The 22,026-nt window shown below is 36.8% G+C and overlaps 2 long non-coding RNA genes across 32 annotated transcripts in view; one reads left to right on the forward strand and one right to left on the reverse strand.

The window, feature by feature from the left end:
* The window catches only part of LOC126913330 (uncharacterized), a 275,232-nt gene that overhangs the window by 99,112 nt on the left and 154,094 nt on the right, over positions 1–22,026 (reverse strand). For 3 of the 30 annotated variants that reach the window (XR_007708394.1, XR_007708397.1, XR_007708400.1), the window contains one exon: positions 12,129–12,276. The exons of 24 other annotated variants lie outside the window; for them this stretch is intronic. This is a non-coding gene — a long non-coding RNA (uncharacterized LOC126913330). Of the gene's footprint in view, positions 1–10,239; positions 10,375–12,128; positions 12,277–13,887; positions 13,951–18,958; positions 19,034–22,026 lie in introns of those variants that run through there. 3 more of the 30 variants (XR_007708395.1, XR_007708401.1, XR_007708399.1) reach the window with 3 other exon arrangements.
* Positions 502–18,941, forward strand: LOC118244552 (uncharacterized). Of its 2 annotated transcripts, none has more exons than XR_004777573.2 (3): positions 502–583; positions 12,251–12,399; positions 14,158–18,941. It is a non-coding gene; the product is annotated as an uncharacterized LOC118244552 (long non-coding RNA). The 2 variants fall into 2 exon arrangements; XR_004777572.2 differs by lacking the exon at positions 502–583 and adding an exon at positions 10,745–10,917.

A 22,026-nucleotide genomic window follows, 5' to 3' on the forward strand; every position in this document is an offset into this window, starting at 1 on the left:
GCTAGTGAAGAAACTGGCAGTACAACTGCTCTCACAGAAATTCCATGCACCTTTCCATAAGTTTACTTCATACATAGCAGGCATCTATCCGAGCACATTTCTATGTGTGCACATTTCTGTGTATGCAGAGTATAGCTGAAAGGAGATAGATCGCATTTTAGAGGTTTTTACTTTACCACGGAAACAGTATGTAGTATTCTTTGTCTATACAAATTGTGACCTGAGATCTGACCTAGGATTAAAACTTCAATGCATATCCAGATACCTAAATAACAGCTTTATTTTAATTAGTCTGGTACACAGCCAGTTCCTCATAATTTGACTGAAAGCCAGATATTTTATAGATTAGCCGAAAGGTGTTTATGTGCCCAAATATAAATAAAAAATCTGTTTGGGGAACCATATTTGGAAATGGATTTTGGTCGGTAGCACATTACAATACAATATACATAAACAGATACAATTCATTGTATTGACTATAAAGATTATTTTGCTTTTGCAGAAGAGATCTGTTTTAGCACCTTGTTCCAATTTCTGTATGACCAGTGGGTTGAAGAAACTGCTTCTTACTCCTGGGATAAAAGTATGTATTGCATATCTCACCTTCTCCAGAATTCTCTTACCAAAAACTTCTAATTACATGAGTTTTCCTCTGAGACAGTAGGACAGCAGGCCATGAATGACTGAAATCTCACTAACTGAAGCACTGAAATAACCAAATGATCCTTTATTTTAATTTAGTTTGACAGACCATCAAGATGGACTAGGGAACTGGTATTTCTATTTACTTAATTAAGAGAATAGAAGCCAGGATACATCATCTTTGCCTTCTATCTTTTCATTGGTAGAGATTCATGTAGTTCATAATTTGTGAATGGAATGGTGAAGAGTTAACACACCATCCTTTCACAGTAGAATAGCCTCACGTGTTTTCCATTTTCTGGTTTGGAAACTCACAGAAAGATTACCACTGGCATGTTATTAAAAAGACTGATATGTCTTTGAAGTGGAGTGCAGCCTCTGTCATCATCTTTTACCAACTAACAGTACACTTGTCATGACTTTTTTTTTCCTTTTTTTTTTTAAATGTGCTTCACTGTTAGTGTAGGAAAATAGAATTCAAGGTAATGATTTAAAAAGATAAAACACCAAATGCTATTTTGCAAGAACTCTATGGTAGCTCTAATGGAACATGTTAAGTCTACAGGAAACAAAAGTAATTTAGCAATAAATTGTGTCATCACTACCTCTGTTCTCTCTTGATAAATATTTGAAGGATATTGCAAAGTTCAGTTCAATACATATTCTTATTGAATAAAGTGAAACAGGCACAAGAATTGCTGCTTCATTTTGTATTTTCTTGTGATAGCAAGTTATGAGGTAATATGCTGCTATTGCAAATCTAACCATCTGCTTACACTTTGGAAACAGAAAGAGAGGTCTATTTCTTTTGTGTGTGTCTGTCTGCACTGACATGAATGTGTATCAAGCAACTTATTCGTTTATTCTTTTTCTCAATCTGCTGCTCCTGGCTACTGATCAATGCAAGGTACTGATTCCGTATATTGGTAGGGAGTGTAATCTGCTTTGTTATAAACACAGACATTATTAAACAAAGGAAAAGACAGAACACCGTTGCATCCACCCATGTGCTAACTGTGTGATTGCACAAGATCCCAGGGTTTCTGTTGGGCTGCTTTGGCTATAAGTCCCTCCAGCTTGCACCCTCCCAACATGCTGGCCCAGGTGTATTGACAATACAGCAAAGAGGAGATAACAGATCCCAGCAGCTCCAGAAGTGCAGCTTTGGGATTGTTTAATATTCTTATAATTGAGACAGGAAACAAGCATCAGTACAGGAACAATAACAATGGAAACTGTTCTGTCTTTGGAAGTAGCTCCAAAGCACAGGTTACTAAAATGTAGGGCAACACACCCGTAAGACAAACATATAAACACAGAATTATGGAGGTTGCAAGAGATCTCTGGAAGTCATCTAGACCATATTACTGCTCAGAGCAGACCCATTGCACAGTTCTTTTTGACAGCAAGTTATTCTTTAAACTAGGCTGAAAGACCACTTCCACATCAAACCTGTTCTGCAGAGTATGAAAGGGTAAATTCTCTTCACCATAATCAAAGAATCCAGAGAACACAAGAACCCTACTGAAGTGTTATAATATTAATGACAAGTATAACAACTGAGAAATTGCTTTTGAACTATGATATAATAAGTAGGTAAAAATACTTAGCTTATGTCTGGGATCAGTACCCAAGCCAACAGTAAAAATGTAGAAGCTAGGACTGGTTGTTAAAAGGCAAAACAGCAGACAAACAATATAACACCTGACTCCTTGTGTACCAGATGAAGCAGAAGTCGTGACAACTTTATTAAAACAAGGGATACCTCAGATACATAAAAATAGCTGTCCGTTCTCCAATAGGGATTGTTTTTATATCAGCTGACAGAAATAAAATAATAATTTGAGTAAGACAGTAACCTTTTTCATTGTTTAGGAATGTTTGGGATACACTAGTAATGGGAGAACTCCAGATGATTTTAGACAGCAGCAGCAGTTTGTTATAGGCCTTTTATAGATTTGGCCGCTTTTTTTTTTCATGTAGTAAAAGACAAAAACAAAAAGGTCTGGAGCACAGATTTGTAAAATGGCCACTGCCTTTAACTGTTGCTTAGGTACAACACTATAAGGAGATAATAACAAAAAAACCACTCTTGTGAGATGTTACTCCAGAAATTTTCAGAGTTGCCCAGAGCTGAAATGTAGCCAATTTCCTTCTACCTGCTCAAAAGCTGCAAAATATGAATAAGATTGCAAGGATAAAGGGAAGCCAAGAAAGTTTTGTCTTGAATTTTCCATACATTTGTCCTTTATTTCTTGGAAATGCAGGTGATCTCACTATAAATATATGGTAAACAGAATCTAATAAAAACATCTACATACCTCCATCTGGTTTCAATATTAAAATGGCATTTATACAACATCCACTGACTTCTTTACTTAATGGAGTATAGTTATTATATTGAAGTAAAGAATATTAAAATGCAATTTCAGAGAATTAATAAATAGACTTTTTTTTTTTTTAAATTTGGTCAAGTATTCTGAGTAAATCTGGAATAGCTGCTGATCCCATTCATTTCTATTATCCGTTTCATGCTGAAGGCCTGAAATACATGCAGTACTTCTTTGTATAGCTGAGCTCAGAAGCAAAATTTGACATTACATGGATATCCAAAAAAGCTGGAGTCTGCTTTAGTTTAGTCTCATTCGTCTTTATTTTATTTTATGAAGAAGTATGCCCAGCAAAAAAGACCTGTTGTTCTTAGTGACTGTACTGCTTAAGGCTACAGGAAGGTGGCACGTTCTCTGCCTCCAAGTTTACCTCTCTTTCCACTCATAATTTTCATCAGGGAATGATATAGTATTTTAGTGGTGCCTATTAAATATATTTTTGCGGTACCTTCATCCTACTTTAAGGTTAAATATAGAGTGAGAAATACTTGCTCTCGTAAAGCAGAAATTCAGCTCTTCCAAAAGTTTGTAATATAAGAAAAAAATCTCCCTTTTGCTGCGGTTTGTTGAAGCTTGTGTTCTTTCGTGTTTTGTAATAAGACATGGCATTTAAAGATGCCTTCAATAAACATCACTAACATTTTTTTCCTCTTTAGATGCCAATGATTAATGTTTTCTATGTCTTCAAAGAATTTGTTTTATGCCACAACCACAACACAGCTTCCCACAAAAAACAATTTCTAGCTAAACCCTCCATTTACTCCAGCATTTATTCAATCATTAGAAGTCATCTATTGTCTTGCAAGCAACAAAGCAAGCAAGTTCATCAATTAATAGATATATTTAGATACCTTTCTCAAAATCTTCAACCCCTTTCTTTGGCTAGTAAGGAGAAAAGTGACTTTTAAACACGTTCCAGCAATAGAAGCTGAAAACAGTTTCTTCAGATGACATGCTGCTCCTTTTTAAAAATAGATTGGTAGCATGGGCCAGACATGCCAGGAGGTGCAGTTAGGCCACAGTCAAGGCCACACTGTGCTCTTTTTCCCTCTCTTAGAGATCAGTGATCTTCAGGGTTCATCAAGGCTGGAATAACTCATGGATGTTTCCAGGTCAAATGTATCATCTGTCTGTGGGTGAAGACCTAGGCCTAAGTGACAAGATATTGCCAGTTGCACACATCCGATATTCAAACATGGTGTCGTTTATCACTCTTAACAGGTGGTATGTTTTGGAAAAACAAAACATCATACTTATTCAATGCATCCCTGACCTTTTCAGCCAGCCTTTCTATGGAGGCCATGACAAAGATATCTTCCAGAGATATCTTCAAAGATATCTAAAGATATCTTCCTCACCTGACGACACCACTTCTGTGCCTCTTTCAGAAAGAATTTTTTCGCAGCAAATTTGTTTGTGTTTGTTCCAGTAAATCTGGTAATGACAGAAATGAATCTTTCCCAATCTAGTTTCCTAGATGCATGAGTGTAGAGAGAAGAATTTAAACACAAACCAGAGCCATTGACTATTCATCAGGGAAACATTTCATATACACAGTGAGGATTCCTTTACCAAGCTTGTACTTGAATTGTATATTCAATTTATGTTGTGCAGAGCTCACTTCCCAAATATTGTACAGCCCAATGTCCTTTCCCTGACCTTATTTTTCCTTTGGGATATAGCTAAAGAGTAAAAGCTTCTCATCTCCCATATTAGCTAACTGTTTCCTTTATGGCGGGGCTGAGAAACCCAAAGCTCATCAGATTTGACTTAATGCAAACTACCACATAAATTTTTTGGATATTTAAATTAGATTCTATGAAGAAGTAGGAAAATGCATGGCCTGCTAACAGTGTTTGAAAGGTTTCCTTAGTCCTCAGGAAGAATAAGTTCTTCACACATATTCTATGGCAAATCATAAAAAGAATGTGAAAACAAGTAAAGCCAGGATGAGGCCCTGACATGCTGGGCACTAAGTCCTTATCCAGACAAAACTTCCATTGGCTTTCATGTGCTGAAGAAGACATATACAGTGCCAATTTATAATCTTAGCTACACCAATTCACACTCCTGATATTACTTTTTTTTCAGCTATTGCTAGAATTATTACTGATTTCAAGTAACAAGGATGCACATTTTAGGCATATGATTTCAAACTTTCAGCAACGTACTTTAAAGTAATGAGATTTTGATCCAAAAAAAAAAAAAAAAAAAGTAGACAAAGTAGCAAGAGACTTAATAGATTTTCCATTTATTTTCATCAGGCTCAGTAGTAAGTAAACTCTCAACTCCATTCTCAAGCAGAGAGTGGCCCAGCTCACTGAAGTGATGGAAGGTGGAACCTGTTCATTTCCTTGCATACTTCCTTATGTCCAACAGTTTATTCTCTAAAAATATGACTGTGGAAAAAGTTAGAGAACTTTCAATTGATTCAGGTCTCCATTGCAAATCAGGAATTTACTCGACCAGTGTAAACAAAGTCTCTGCATTATGCAATCACTTAAATCAGATTATAGCTGGAACTCTACATTTATGTTAGCCTGAATAGTCATATATTACTTCAATCTTTTAATTCAGCATTGTTCAGATTTTGCCTTGCTTTGCAGGACTTTTTGGCTAAAAACTGCAGCAGGGACTTTGTTGAGTGCCCAGCGAGGAGGGGGCAAAAGGTTTTAACATTGAAATGCAAATTATTACAGCTGAAGGGATGTTCTCCAGCTAGCTTCAGTTAGTTTCTGTGATTTATATCCAAACACAAAAATGAGTAACTGAAAATAATATGTTACAAAAAAAAAACAGTAACTTTGTCTCTCATATTCTCAGTCTTCATTGTTTTGCTTGGAGACTGGGTACATGGAATTTTATCTATAAATCTAGCTCTTGGAAATAAACTTGCTGAAATCACAATCAGAGTCAAATATTTATGCAATGACTTTTGTGAGAAGTTCAGTAAATATGTTGTCATCAGCTAGATTCTCAAGAAAACATCCCAGGTTCTTTTTTCTTTAACTTGGAAAAATATGATTCAGTAATGAACAAGAAAACTATGCTTGACAAAACAGCTACCTGAGCAGGTCTGCACAGCAGCACGTTTACTGCACTGCCCAGTTTTAAGAACTTCCACGATGTACTTGTATTCTTTTGACACAACCATTGATACTTGGACACTTTTACAAACCTCCTCTGCCTTCCCTCCCCATAATGATCCTGTTTTCTCCATTTCCACCTCTCTCCTCCCTATGCTTTGTGTCCTTTAAGATAGATTGTTTCCTGCTCTTTATCTTAATCACCGTCTTCTCCCAGCAGCAAAAATTCAGATCCTATATCCATACCCTTCTTTATCTTCTCACCTTGTTTGTACTCATGCTTTTCACTCTAACCTTCCATTCTCTACCAATTCTCACTTCTTAACACTTTTATTCACGTTACACCTATCCAATTCTCTCCTCATCCGTTCTCTGCATGTGTCCTTAGCTGCTTGCTCCACAACTACATAAGTTTTAGTTAACAGGATTATCTTCATAGCCAGTTCTCTTTAGTTCCTGGCTGTCAGAGAGGTGAGAACCATTTCTAGATTTCTTTGTTTATGGCATTACTTTTGCAGCTTCCCTGTCTGGCTTAGATGCGCTTCTCCCTCATGTTCTCTTCCATACTTCAGACCTTGCTTGTTTAGGTACTGGTATATGGTGTCAACAGACATTGGCCTGATACTGGCTGATTGATCCCTTTCAGTTCCCCAGCAATCTCTCTTTCAAGAGCCCCTCTTCTCCTACTCCTTATCTTCTAAGGTGTTTGGGTTCTTATTTTCTACTTCTATATACTGGATAGCATCTGACCAGTTGCTTCCAGGGAACATGGCAAGATAGGTAAATGTATGCATAAATAAATAAATAGCATACACCATATTTCATTACAAAGAAATGATAAGCTGCTGTTTAAGTTCTTCTCAAATGCTTTGAATTTGCCTGTAAGCCAGATATAATTTAAAAGGTTATATTACAGACACAACCGCCTTACCTTGCTTCCCATACTCAAGGAACCATATGCAGTTTGAAAAGTCCTGTGTCCATTTTCTACATTATCTTTAGGTCTTTAATGACAAAGGCTCTTTAGGTTGCCAATTCGTTTGCCTTCAAGCCCTGACCAGAAAGGCCTCAAGAGCCAGACATATCTCTGCTCCCACAGTAGGAGGTGCGTCACACTTGGGATTTGGAAAACTCTTTTTTGTACAGCAGAGAGGTTATAAACAAGGTGGTATTATAGAGCAACAGCATCGCCAACACAGAAAGCACACAAGAAACACTCATTAAGAAACTATGTATTGAGTGTTTTAAAGAGAAATGTAACTTTGGTCCATGCTGAAATCCTCCTAGTTTTGTTTGTTATCTGAATACCAAGACAAACAACGACTGCTTTTGTATCATTTCCAAACACAGAGTGAAACAGAAAGGGAAAAAATAAAACTGTATTGAAAACCACTAGTTGGCAAGTCTTACATTCGCATTGCAAGTTTTAACTTCAAGGTTAGTGAAAACCTCTGCTCCTGTTCAGCTGCTGACAAAAAAAAAAAAAAAAAAAAAAAGGCAAACAAGACCTCAGACTTTATAAGGAATGAGAGAGGTATAAATACGGAAAAATATACATCTTTATTGTCAAACAGCTTCCCCTTAAATATTGTGATTAATTCTGCATATTTCATCTCAAAAACAATATGACAAGGTTACAGTAAGTGAAATAAATGCACCAAGAGCAGATAAACTGATCTCTAAAGTTTATAGATTGCACAGATTCAGAGTGTTTGTTGTCTGTACAGGTGGACAGAAGCTGGTATCTTGACCAGAACTTCTCCTAAACTCAGTTTGGACAGTAAAGTATCCACACAGGCCATTAGTTTGGTGAAGTCAAAAGAGGCTTTATATATTCTTTGAGAGAAAAGGTGCTCTGTCAATGTAGATTAATAAACATTGCCTACTGATAATAATTATCTTAATTATATCATTGTTCAGATTTCCAGAAATGGAATGGCTACTGGCTTAGTGTCTAACTCTGCATATTTACATACAGCTTTTCTATGTATTCCTACAAAATAAAGCATGCCTGTTCAAAAAAATACTGAAGCACATTCCTTCGAATTTTTGTCTTTAACCTCTTCCTTGCTTTCAATTTAGATTACACACATACCAAGTTCAGCAAATCTGTATGACTGAGGTGTAGGCAACTGCATCATATTCATTCTTTTTGTGTTCCCATTGATTGTTTCAGAAACTCACTCTTTTGAGAGTCAGAAACTTTTTAATCTCCAGTCTAAATTCATGCTTTATTCTTCATATTGCATGTCTCTTTGTTCCTCACTGATGCTTATTCTGGCTATACTTCAAGAAAACAATTTTACATCTTTATATTTGCTTCACTAGATTTGGTAAAGTGTTTGTTCCAGTCCCCTTATTTTCCTCAAAGAAGGGGGATGAGAGCTGTACACATTTTTCATTTTGGATTAGGTCTCCCAGAGCTGTGTACAAAAGCATTAATACATTCTATTGAAAATGCCTCTTCTGGTACATTCTAAGATTACCTAGACATTGGACTTTTTTCCTGGAGATTTAGTCATCCTGTGATTAATTAATGCAACTATTTTTTTTCATCTTCTTTTATTTCCTTGAACTTTATCCCAGACCACTTGATGAGACATTTCAATGCAGGCCTCAGTAGTTCAGCTCACATTTATTTATTTTTAACTAGTAGACCTTGTATGGGAAAGTTGAGGGCTGGTTACTTTCTGTTAGTCATGAGCCCCCTGTGGATTTTAGTAAGAAATTGTTTGTTGTTGCCATAAAAAACAAAATCACTGACAATATTAAATCACTAATGCCTCTCATCACTTCTTGTCTGTCAGCGGCTGAACTACTAGTTCTGCCTGTTAGCAGCTGAACAGTTGTTTTGTAACTTCAGCTATATTTTACTGATAGCAAAATAACTAATAGTTCTGCTAATCATACAGGTTTTCATCAACAGTCCCTATGAACTCAGCCTAGGCAAAGCATGGTAAAACGTCTTCAATTTTTTCTCTAACATTTGTAAGAACTCATGTGCCAATGAGGTGTGGAATTTTATGGCTTTTTAACATGTAAAAGAAACCAATTGCACGTTCTCGAAAGAGTGTAAAGGAATCTCTTAAGATTTTATTCATTTGGAATATAAAGATAATGATCTTATTTGCCCTATATTAGTTTCCATAAAGAATTAAAAATAGTTTACAACACTTCACAGAACTCTCCAGTCTGCAGAGATTTAGAGTGCCATTTCATTCAATGTCTTTGTAGGCATAAATGATATAATTAAGAAAAATAATAAATCAGATGAATCCTAGTACTAGCATCAGATGAATCTGTTGCACTTTGGACTTCAAGTCAGAACAACAAAGACATTAGCACAGCTGTAAAATGTCACTTAACTAGTAGGCCCACGGATTCCATTCTAGCTGAGTCAATAAATAGGTAATGTTTGGATGTTTAATCACAAGTTGAGAAGTTGTGTATGACAAACAAAACCAATTGCATAAGAAAAGAAAAATTCTACATTACAGGAGTTAGTATAAAAGTACATTCAGTGTTTTCTTATTCCCCAGTGAAAAGGTAACTAGCTTTCTACAGGGAAGGTTGAGTCATCCTGTTCTAAGCGAACTAAACTTTGTTTTGGAGAAATCTGTCTCATAATTGTTTGTCTTTTCATTTTTTCATATCATGGACTTTCCATTTGGATTGGCACTAGAGCTGGCAGTTCGGTGATAGGGAATAAACTTATAGCACTTGCAAGTTGAGCAAAGGAAATAAAATGAACAACTTCATGCCACATTTCTGATCTTACTACTACACCAACTTCAAAAGGTGATCAAATGATGCATGCATGCAGAGTATTATTGGAAAGTACAACTTTTGAGGTTCATGTCTAAAAATAATTTAAAAAATATTAAATAATAAATTTATGTTTTAAGAATTTATCAGATTTAGAAGTGCATTCCATATTTTATGAAATTAAAATTACTGTATGCAGGATAGAAAGGTACAAAGATCAAATAAAAGAGGTAGCATGATAACTGAGAAAAAGGTCTCATGTAACTGTAACCTGTTAGCAGTAGCATGAGCCTGAACTTTGGTTTCCAGCTTCATAGGTTCATCTAATTTCCAGTAATTGCCATTAAAAAGCTTACCTAATCAAAGCAAATTGCACAGTAACCAATATTTTCTAAGACATCTCTAAGAACAACTGTTTCAATCAATATTGATAAAAACGTCCTTATAGTTCAGTAAATTGTAATTGTGTTTAATGTTTCCAAATGAGCGGCCTACAAAAAAAAAAAAAAAAAACTTTTAGAAGAAAGCAGCAATTGCAAAATACTGATTTATTTCTTGAGAGGCCTTATTATTTTCCCAAGTATTAGAACTTTTTTCCTCTACTTGCCCACAGCAATATTAATGAGAAAATTGCCATTTCCAGTTCTTTAGTTAGGTTCAAACCAAGAACTGAGAAAGAACACTGTTGAAAAAGAGACTAAAATATGTTACTAGAATTACTAGTGTTTTGAATGTTTGGAATTCCCATCTAGAATTTTTAAAATACAAATAAAAAACAATAAAAAATGCTTTCTTCCTGAACAAAAATAATAATTTGAGTTTGGCCTTAAAAAAAATATTTCTGTTCCACAGTGCATAACAAGGATGAAATCCATGCTGGAGAAATACACAGCTGAAATAAGGTGCCAGTGGGCAGAGACTGATTCCCTCCAAGCAAATAATTTCATTTGGGACTTAAGCACACCCTCCTTTAGAATGCACGTTGAGGCACTTTGCTCAGTTGCGGCCAGACAAGTTCCCTCAAACCAACACTGGTAGGAGGCACGTTTTCATTGTTCTTGCCACATGCCCTTCCTGCTATATGCAAAAAGGATTTCTGATTTTTTGAGGGGGCATGTTTCACCAGCACCACATTCGGTTTAAACCAAAATAATGATTTTAAATTGGAAAGTTAGCTTCTCTTGGATTAAAAAATGCAGAACCTGACATATATTTTTAATACACTATGTTGAAAAGTCTCTAAGCATTTTTGCAATGTTTAATTGCCACTATTTCTAACGTGCATTTTTCCTTTGTGGAGGAAGAATTCCTAGTGCTTTGGTTCAAAATACTTTGAGGATGATAAAAATTATAGAGAATAGTTGTGTGAAGCACTCAAGACCTCTGAGGTCTAACATAGCTTTTTCAAAGATAATTTCCTATCTGCCTTTTTTTTTTTTTTTTTAATTATTTACTATAAACTGCATCAAACTCTTTCTGGCATTCACACATGATATAACAGAAATACATGCCCTCCTGCCTTTCACTGTCTGTAATCAAATACTTGAGGACGAGGCATGTGAAATGACCAGTGTGAAATTCAGCACGTAAGGAAAAGGAAAGAAACCTCTTCCAAGTAGATTTCTAACCTTTTATTTCTTTACATGGCTGATCTTTAAAGCAAGCACTTCAAAAATTTACAAAGTATAACTCCCTGAGCAAAGAGCAAGCATACACCAAATAGAACATAGTGAATCTTATCACCAGCTCCGTGTTTTAGGCTTATTCTGCCCACCAGCCTGTATGTAGAACATACGGCATCGAGGTAGTTTCCACAGTAGGCTTTGAGAGTAAATCCAGTGACATCAAAGATACAACACATTTTATAACTGAAATAAGTTCATTCTAAGGCAAAAATATATTTAGTGTTTGTGCAAATGTCATACTATCAGCCATTGTTTCAGGAGTGTTTGGGGGGTCCAAGCGATGCTTTGGCAAAGTCCTTGCACAGAAGGCTGGCTGCCAAGAGCAGCTGTGCAGTGACAAGTCTGGAATGTCCTCTGAGTAAGGCGGGCGGCAAAGCTCTGAGGACTGCGAGAGTGGGAGGGTCTTGAATAGCTTGAGAAATATGAAAGCCTCATTCAGTGATTAAAAAAAATCATTAAAATTTAGTCATGCACCAAGGAAATATGAAAATAGCTTTGTAACAATGTTGCTGTTTATTCACCCTAGAAAAACAAACTTTGTGCATGTTCAGTACACTTACGCTAAGGTTCAGTTTTTCCAAAGGGCAGCACTGCGGGTCTGTGTTTCAAACAGCATGTCAAAATCCAGTAGGTTAAGGATTCTGATCTTTCCATAACAAACTCATTTCATTTTCCTCCACAGTACAACAAAGTATTCCAGCTTCCTCCCTGCAATGAGAGTTTTCCATATGTTTCAGAGTGCTGCTATGCTGCATGGACTCCAAATTCTGCTCTCCAGGCTCAATACAAGGAGGCACTGGTTGATTAGTGAGGTTAATCACTCTAACACGGGTATAAATCTACTTCTCGGGTATCTAAAAACAACTTCTGTCCTTATGTTCTGGTTTGCTATTTTGAAATCTAGTAAAAGAGCATGCACTCCAGCCAAAAGTTTCCTTCAGAAGGAGAACCGAATCTATATTGCAAAAGCCTCTTGAAGAGGCACAGAATATATTTGCCTGGAGTCTTCCAATAACTCCTATTTTTAATTGTGTCATACACATTTTATTTAAAATAGAAAGGAAGCAACTGGGAGGTCCTGAACAGAAATTATTAACGTTGACACGGAAGGAAACAATTCTTAGAACCAGAAAGTTTCAGAATACCCCCAGCTGAGCTGCAAGGGAGTGGACAAAAGCTGTTGTTACAGCATATTGTGGTTTAGATACATACAGCAAATTAGTTACATCTAAGAAAATACATCCCCACTTAGCAGCAAATGCTATGTAACATATATACATCTCAGCGTAACCATATGGCAGCTTTGTTGAATTAGCAGGAAAATGCACTCACTTGATTTACCATATTCCCATGGTAGGTAATAATCTCACATGGCCTTTCACGTGCAAAGATAAATGCATCACGGGGCTTTTGCTAGAGGCTTCACAGAAATACAAAGATACTACACTACATAACAAAAATGCTGTTCATGAAACAGGAAAGACTCTAAGGTGTGGTACTCTTCAAACATACCAGATAAATTCAAGAACAAAAGCACTCATTTACAAACTGAAGGATTTAGGATTTAGAGCTTCCTCCTACAGGTGTCATTGACCTGTTCTACAAAATTCAATTCTAGTAAATTAAATTGTAAGACTTTTCTCCTACATTTGATAGAAGGATTTTAAATAAAATTATTCTATAAAGTTATGCTCTTTTAGAGTGCTGAAAGACTTCATGTATCATTTTAGAGCACTTGCAGTTGTACCAGCTGAAGTGCAATCCCTTGGGGACAGGTTATTCATAACCAGCCCTGATGTAGACACCTCCATCACCACACAGTGGCCACCAACCAAGGCTATCACTGCTGTATCTGCAGCATGTTTTGTCCCAACTTCAGATTGACAGTAGCAAAAAAGGTATGAGATGTGGCTTCTTTCTTAGAACTGCAGTATGTTTATTTGCAGATTGCTTCCTCTTAGATGTATTTGCACATATAAGCTTACAGAAGTGTAATGTTCATTATTTCATTGAAGAGAATCACAAAATTTCTTCTTGCCTCCCCTGCCTACGTTCAACATGCAGCTTGGAAAAATATTACTGGGGACTGTGCTTGGAAGAAGATTATTGTGAGCTTTGTGTGTAATAACATAACCATCTGCAGGATAAAGAGTGTATAAAAGATGTAGCTTTGTTCAGTCCCATGGGAACAGCAGTTTGAGTATAAGTTGACCTGAACTATGCACTAGAAATTCATTTTACACTGCCCACTGAAGGGGATAAATGAAACTTTACCATGAAAATATATATTTTAAAAATGTATTAGTGAAAATTAATTACCTTGTTGACAGGATATTTAGAACAAGTCACTTCTTATAAGGAGAGAAGAGCCTCTTGTAAGAAGTTCAGCCACTGAACATGTCAAAAAAAAAAAAAAAAAGCCTTCTCTCTATGTATTTCACACATGATCATTATCTTCCGAAGGTATTGGGAAATCAATGTGTATTAGTTTGCACCACAAGCGTATCTTAAAACCTTAAATGAAAGAAAATTCCAAGTTATATCTAATGTCACCTAATATCTAATGTCTTCCCTGTTTGTTCTTTCTAGCATCAGGCAATTGTGCAGCTTTGCAGTTCCAGAAGATCTGCACTTCTAATAGGTAAAGAAGAATGCTATGTTCCAGCCATTGATCTACTGGAGTGCTGAACACAACCCCATCAGCATTGCCAGATTTTCAGCACTGACATCTCCATGCAGGTGCTACACGTGGGAAGTGTGTGGTCATAGTTTCAGCTTTGCAGAGAGAACTAATTGACTTTCACACAGGATCTTGATATTTCGAAATCTGGGTTTATTCCAGTTTGGAACAAAAGCCAAACATTTCATAATTGTCTGTGAAATGCAATAAAGCTTCAGCGTGGGAGCAGGTCATCTCCTAGGCTTCCCCAGAGCATTGGTCCTGTGAGCACTGAGATCTCCTGAGCCAGGCTAGGGGGGTTGCCCTGGAAGGCTTTTCCTCACTGACCTGCTCCAGAGCAGCAGCACCCTTAACTGCTGGAGTCCCAGCTGCTGAGCAGCTCCCAGGCTGCCGGGCATCTAGGAGAACCAGAGGAAAATCCCAGTGTCACTGCAAAACATACCAATTTGACTGAACTGGCAAATTCCTACCAGAAAATGTTTTGTCAGAAATTTTCTAGTCTGTTCCATTGGTAATTCAAGGCTTGTGTTTACTGTAAAGGAGATTACTGTACTGTCTAGCATGCTCCAGGGTAACAGTAATAGTGCTGTCATTTGGGTATTAAAAAGGGGTGGTGGTGAGGGAGAATATTAGGAGATTGCCTGATACCTCTCCACCCCAACTTCAAAGCGTATAAAATACCAGGTGAAATTCCTCTTGCTTTAGAATCCCTTCCCATACCTCAATTGAAGGTTAAAACTGCCTATGACATGCCTATGACACTGGCACAAGATTCTAACGAGAAGCAGCATCAGAAACTGTACCAGTCCAAGGCAGGAGCAGTAACGAGAATGGCCTGGGCCAGAGCAGACAGCCAGCAGCCTGAAGCCTGGTATTGTTGAGTGGTTTCTGCAACACAGGACAGAAGTTCCTCTCTAGTGGTAGCAACGAAAAACCGTTTCAGTGTGTCAAAAAGAATTAAAAACAACTTCTGCTTAACTGGTTCTCATATTTTTACAAACTTCTAATGTCACTTCATCTTAATTGATATTTAGGAGTGATGGTTATGAACACTTGAATGAGTGTTTTATCCTGACAAAGTACAAAAGGCCAGATTTGGCCTTCAGAACCATGCAGTTCCTTCCATGTTCCTTTTAACCTTTTTTTTGTTGCTGCTGATACATTGTCAAGAGAGAACAATAGAGCATGGAGTGCACGGATCTGTGAGATGCACGGAAAATTCCTCACAGACTGCTTAATGGAATCCTTTGCTTTTTTGTTTTCTGTTAAAAAGTGAAAAATAGTAAGATGAAACTTAAAAATAGAAGATTAGGTTTTCAATCAAATAAATGTGGCAGAGAAAAGTGTCTGCTTCTCTTGAAATCTTTTGTCTTCTTCCAGGAATACTGTTTTTATTTTTAGTTTGGGGACCTTGGGGACCTTTCTTTCCTTCCTTCCTTCCTTCCTTCCTTCCTTCCTTCCTTCCTTCCTTCCTTCCTTCACAATTAATAGTCACATATTTTAATAATGATAAAAAAAGACCAGCTTTTTTTTTTTTTGTATAGCCCTTATCCAAGCTAATATAAAGTGTTTGTAATATTTTGTAATATATAAATTATATAAGATGTATATTGAGAGCAAAACAGCCATTCACAACTCTGGGAGCACGAGAAGACACTACATCAAAGGCACAGTCCTTCTCAGTGCAGGATGGTGCAGGACCTGCCCTCCTGAACTGCACACTGCACTGATTTGTTGTCTACCTTGGTTAGTTACATGACTTCTCTGTGTGGGACATGGTCAGAAAGTTGCAAGATACAGGGATGGATTAACAAAAATAATGTCCCATAGACTTGTAATTGCTTATATATGCTTGATAGGAACTTGGTTGGCCATGATCAGAACTCAGGGTTCCTCACACCTCTGTACGTATTTGGCCCCTAGGACACACTTGTCTTTTTCTAAATGCAGCATTCAGGGCAAACAACAATGACAACAGCACTCCACCTGAAAAAACAGGCTGAGAACAGAATAGCCAGGGCTGTTTGCCAGAGTAACATCAAAAGACAGCCAGAGCAAATTGGAGCTTTCAAGGACCTAAATTTGATAGGGCTGCACTACTGAAGTTGTACCAAAACCAAAGTTTTATTTGTTTAGACACTCAGGTCATAAGCAAACATTTATTACACGCATGAGAGGGACAATGAGAACATCGCTAGCAATAATTCAGCTCCTCTTCTATGTCTCGTAGACCTAGACTCTACCTCTTAAAGCACTGCAGTCTCTATGCAGGTGGAGGAGGTGATGATGGTGTGAGTTTGGGCATTGGTGGAGGGAAAGGAAATCCCACTCTCTGCAGTTCACCCAACCTGGAAGTTTTGCTGCAGTACAAAGCCTACTGCTTGCTGCAGCTTTCATAGCCAGGCATTCTTTAGATTCATTATGAGATTCTAGGTCCTTTATGCATTCACCTTGCTGTTTTTCATTAACTTTTCCTGTCAGTTGCTTGAAGTGATCTGTAACCTCAAAAGTCACCACAGGACTAGAGGATGTCTCTAAGAAATGATCTTTACAGACAAACACTCTACACTATAGAAGTTTACAGTGAAATCCTGTTAAAACCACTGAAGAGGTTTTGTGAAATGCATTTTGTACCCCAGTAAAGACCTGATGAAGCTGAAAGCCAAGCAAGGTTCCTTACACCAATGGAATAACTGCGGGTTCCTACTCATGGAGACTTCAGGGGACTCCAGACAGCAGAGATGAAGGAGCTCAGGGATGACAGAATTGAGTAAAAGCAGTCCTACTTATTAGACCAGTGATGTTTCACTGTGAATCACATTACTTAGACAAGATATTTTCTTCCACTCAAGGCAATAGAAGTGCAAATATATTTCCTCTTTGCCCTGAGATCATCTGAGCTGAAATATGATAGATATAACTCCTAACAGAAGCTAGCTAAAAAAGAATACCTACAGAGTGCTGACTTACTGTATTGTTTTCCCAGAAGAGGAATGGTGTCAAAGGAGAAATATGGTAGAAAGTGTGCTAAGTATATTGTCTAAGTGCTGCTAAAATGATGAGACACAGATCGTCTCCTTTGGCCCATCCGGTTTAATGTCAGGGACAATAAAGATGAAATAAAGATGATGTCAGGCTAACGTTAGAGTGAGTTTGTTCACAGAGTTGTGATAACATGCACAGGGAATCCAGAGCAACAGTGAGTCATTCTGCTGAAAGAAAGCAATGATGAGAGAACTGAATACAGGGAAATTTTCTATATATTTTCTTAGCAATGTAGAATGGGAGGAAAAAGCCACCCCACGGGATAAACCAATGAAGACTTTAAAATTGAAAAGTAAGAAATGTTTATTTACTGCAACTTGTCAAGATGAATTCCAATGTGGCATATCCTCCCCTCTAGACCCCCTATACATATGAGAACAGCACTTGGATATGTAGTGGGTGGGAGAGAAAAATATAGAAAAAGATGGAATAGGGATGTAAAGTATCACATATTTAAAACATTTTGGATTTGTTCCCAAAAAAGAGGTTTTTTTGCTTCATGCTCTGAGGCCCATATAAAGTAATGTAATTCTTCCCATCCTCCAGAAAACAAAAATCATTTGAGGACAGTTAGGGGAACTTACACAGATATGAAATAACTGCACTTTAGTTAAATCAGAATCTTGGTACTTAGAATATTAGTATTTTTTCAGGCTATCAAGAAAAAAAAACACACAATGTTTAGAAGAATATACACTATTGATTCTGGTGAATAATGCCAACAAACAGAAAAACGTACATACAGTTATACGTAAGCACTGTTAGGTTTCTTTGCCAGGATGGCTGCCAACTGTGCAGATTCAATTGTTTATCAACCTGTCTAGCTTTCCTTTTTTGAACAGCCTTCTCTGTCCATCTGTCCATCTCAACCCCTGTTTCTTGTCTTCTAAAATAAAAGGATCACTGGGACCACTAACTTTTTCTTTTTTTTCCTGAGGCTGCAAGGTCTGCAAAAGGTTATGCCTTGTAAACAACAGCAAGCAGACCATGGAAATCAGGTATAAATAACTGTACCTCATGGTCCTTCATCAAGCAAGTGAATGCACAATGACTTTGCTATGCTTATCAGATGTGCAGATTCTTGTAAGTTTGCTTATGTCTGCATTTGTTGCCATTTACAAATAAAATCTTTCCTTGGGTAAACTTGACAATAAAGTATACTTATGCTCAAAAGAGGATTTTTCAATTTTCAATAACTATTTAAAACCACATCAAACACAACAAAATTGAAGGCTCTGGGCTGACCTTATTGCAACTTTTCAGTACATAAATGGGGCTTATAAAAACGATGGAGAGCAATTTTTTGCTGTCAGATAATGACAAGGACAAGGGGGAATGGTTTTAAACCAAAAGAGGGGAGATTTAGATTAGATATTAGGAAGAAATTCTTCACTCAGAGCGTAGTGAGGCACTGGAACATGTTGCCCAGGGAGGCTGTGGATGCCCCATCCCTGGAGGTGTTCAAGGTCAGGTTGGATGAGGTCTTGAGCTACCTGATTTCATGGGTGGAATTCCTGCCCATGGCAGGGGGACTGGACCTGGATGATCTTTAAGGTCCCTTCTAACCCTAAGGATTATGTGATTCTATGAAATACTATTCTTTCAATGCTATAAATGACCAGAATTTTCATAAGGTGCCACACATTCTCCAAAAATATGACAAACCTGTTGCATACTTAATAGACATCCTTCACACTCCCTCTGAGGGATAAATCATTCTGGCTGGAATGGCTGCAGCTCCTAGATATAAAACATACAGTTGAAATACAAATACAGTAATAAATGTAGATGTCATGAATGCACTTTTGATTGTATATTAGACATTATTTTTTTCCAGCTTAATTGTTTATGCTTCTGGATCTCATGGTCAGATAAGGAAAATCAGGGTGTCAGCCAAAATGCTGAAAATAAGGGTTTCAGCGTGAGTGCACTAATTCATTAGAGTATTTTATAAGACTTTTATACTGAGATTTTTTTTTCTAATAGGTGCAAGAACTACTGCAATAAAAAGAGTTATGACAGAAAGGGTTCCCTGACAGGAAATTGCACCACTAATGAAAAATTATGATAAGAGATTTCAACTAATATCATAGAAATCACATTAATGTGGCCATTTATATGAACTGACTAATACTGTAAGAGAAAATGCAGCTAGCCTTAGAATTTCTTATATGAGATGCTAATCTACTGGAAAATAAAATAAAATAAAATAAAATTAAATTAAAGGCATTCAGTAGGAATTGAAATCACTAAAGGCTTACTAGCTTACTATTTAAGCAAGTGCTCTTTTTTAAAGATTTACTGAATTTACAAATGCTCTATCAGAGAGTAATATGCCCTGGTGTTTTTCTTTAAAATCAAGTCAATGTTTCTCTATCTGGAAAGAAAAACTGAACCATCTGCTAAGAGCTGCAGAGACTAAGAGAATCTAGGTATATCAGCAAGGCAAAGAGAAATGTTTCTCTGAGTTATATGGAAATTAAGCACCTGCAGCTTAATGCTATCTGACATGCAAAGATGTTCTGATAGGATCTTGTATTTTACTTGGCTTTTTGGCTGTGATCAAACTAAAATGCCTGAATAGAAGCTCTGTTCTTGCTCTAATAATCCATGTATGCTTTTTGAAAGGTTAGCATTTTAGAGATCATGGAAGAATAGGTTAATGAACAACTTTTTAAAAAATGATTTTGTTTAAATACCTATGCAGCTTTGGAAATCTCAATCATGACAACACTCTTGCTCCTCTCTTACACAGGCCTCCTTGCTTCTGCTTTTTATCTTCTGTGGGTTAAATTATTTTTGTCTTCCTCACCACACCACGAATGTTGTAGCTAAAATTGCTCTAGAGATTTTCTTACTCCTTTTTCATCTATAGTCCCACATGAAAGAAGCATCCTGTACTTAGCAAAAAGATGAGGCTGAGCGAATCAGAGTCAAGTATCTATATGGGTCTTTGGGGATAATATTCTCATCCAAATTAATTCTCACTCCTCATCTTTTAGTTTACATCTGTTGAAATATGGTTTCTGTTATGGTTTTGGAATATTTCCATTTACTGTAAGTTTCAGACAGTATTGATGAGGTCACTGTTTACTTTGAATAGCTCTTTGATAGAAAAAAAAGCACAATAGAACATTCAAGAAGCATGGCATGTAATATATTATTAAATTAATCATAGGAGAGCTGCATAGAGAAGTAACCTTAGGCATAGCCTGAAGGGACAGCTGTCCTGCAATTCCACACAAAGGTGAGTTCTCATGTAATTGCAACAAGTGATGTTGCTTACTGATAGATAACATCCATGGGAATTCTGCCTACCAAGGCTGCTGCATACAGCTGTATAAACCAGATGAACAGACTTGAGAACACAATACCATGAGTACTATTGCCCCCTTTTGTAGGATATTTCTGCAGCTAATATTTGGGTAGCATAAGATACACACTCCTTGTGTTTACTGGAACCGGTTGCATCACACAAGACCTTCCCTGATAGTACCCTGAGAACTGACTTGGACTACAGTCAAAAGCTTAACTAGATGAAGTCATGATTAGATATTCAAGGTGAGGTGTCAGACTTAGTTTGCAGGTGTGTGCTGTCATCGAAGGAGCCGTTACACTGTTTCTGTGCGTCCAGCCTCACCTTTTCACCCTCCTCACTGGATGCCCTCCAACAATCATACTGTTGTGGTGGGTCAGATAAGCTCATTGATTTGTCTAAAAATTGTCCTTTTTTTGCAGTTGTAGTTTATCATATAGATTTAAAAAAAAAAAAAGTCAGAAATATTTGAGAATGCCATGTGCATGTAAGCAGAACCCATGTCATTATCTAGTAATTGTATCCCACATAGTCAATGGAAACACCTGAAGTGTGAAGTACTACTGTATTGTACCACTCTACAAAAGTACAGATAGAAAAAGGATATTCTTGCAGAAAGCAAATTTTATACAGTTTTGAATTAATTCAAATATTGTGAAACACATAGTGAAGATCTCTTATCTTATATTCCTTAATAACTTTTTATTTAAAGGACTTCATTTTTTGACATAACCTGTCAGTTAGCTGATGAAATGTCTGTACTTGACAAGGAGAGGAGAGGAGAGGAGAGGAGAGGAGAGGAGAGGAGAGGGGAAGAGAGGAGAGGAGAGGAGAGGAGAGGAGAGGAGAGGAGAGGAGAGGAGAGGAGAGGAGAGGAGAGGAGAGGCTATTAAATCTGTTTTCCTTGTGTAGTATATTCTTGATGAATTATTAAGGATTATTAAGGCATTTCCAGGAACATGAGTTTGTTTTGTTAAAAGATGTTTTATGGAAAATAATTGTTTAATTTGTTCATTTTGCTTTCCAGAAGGTTTCATGCTTCACATAGACCACACTTGTTAAATAGTCTAAATGAACTTTATCTTCAATACTTCTTTCAAAATTTTGTGTAAAAATATCCTGTTCCCCTTTGTCTTTTATGTGCTAGAATATTTCTATCAATACATAAAGCATGCATATATACCTCCACATCAGAAATTCTTTTAGTGGGAAGTTTCATGCACTCTCCAGGATAGTCTGTGAAATACTGTATTTGGCAATTCTTCATAAAAATAATTCTCCTAATAATAGTGATTTCCATTTTTGTTTGAGAAAGATTACAAACCACAATATACTCCTAAATAATTAAGTTTAGATTTCTGCATACATGTTGCAAATAAGAAAGTTAACTTTTTGTTTTGTTTTGTTTTGTTTTGTT

The sequence above is a fragment of the Cygnus atratus genome, chromosome 5 (assembly GCF_013377495.2).
Source record: "Cygnus atratus isolate AKBS03 ecotype Queensland, Australia chromosome 5, CAtr_DNAZoo_HiC_assembly, whole genome shotgun sequence".
Taxonomy (NCBI): domain Eukaryota; kingdom Metazoa; phylum Chordata; class Aves; order Anseriformes; family Anatidae; genus Cygnus; species Cygnus atratus.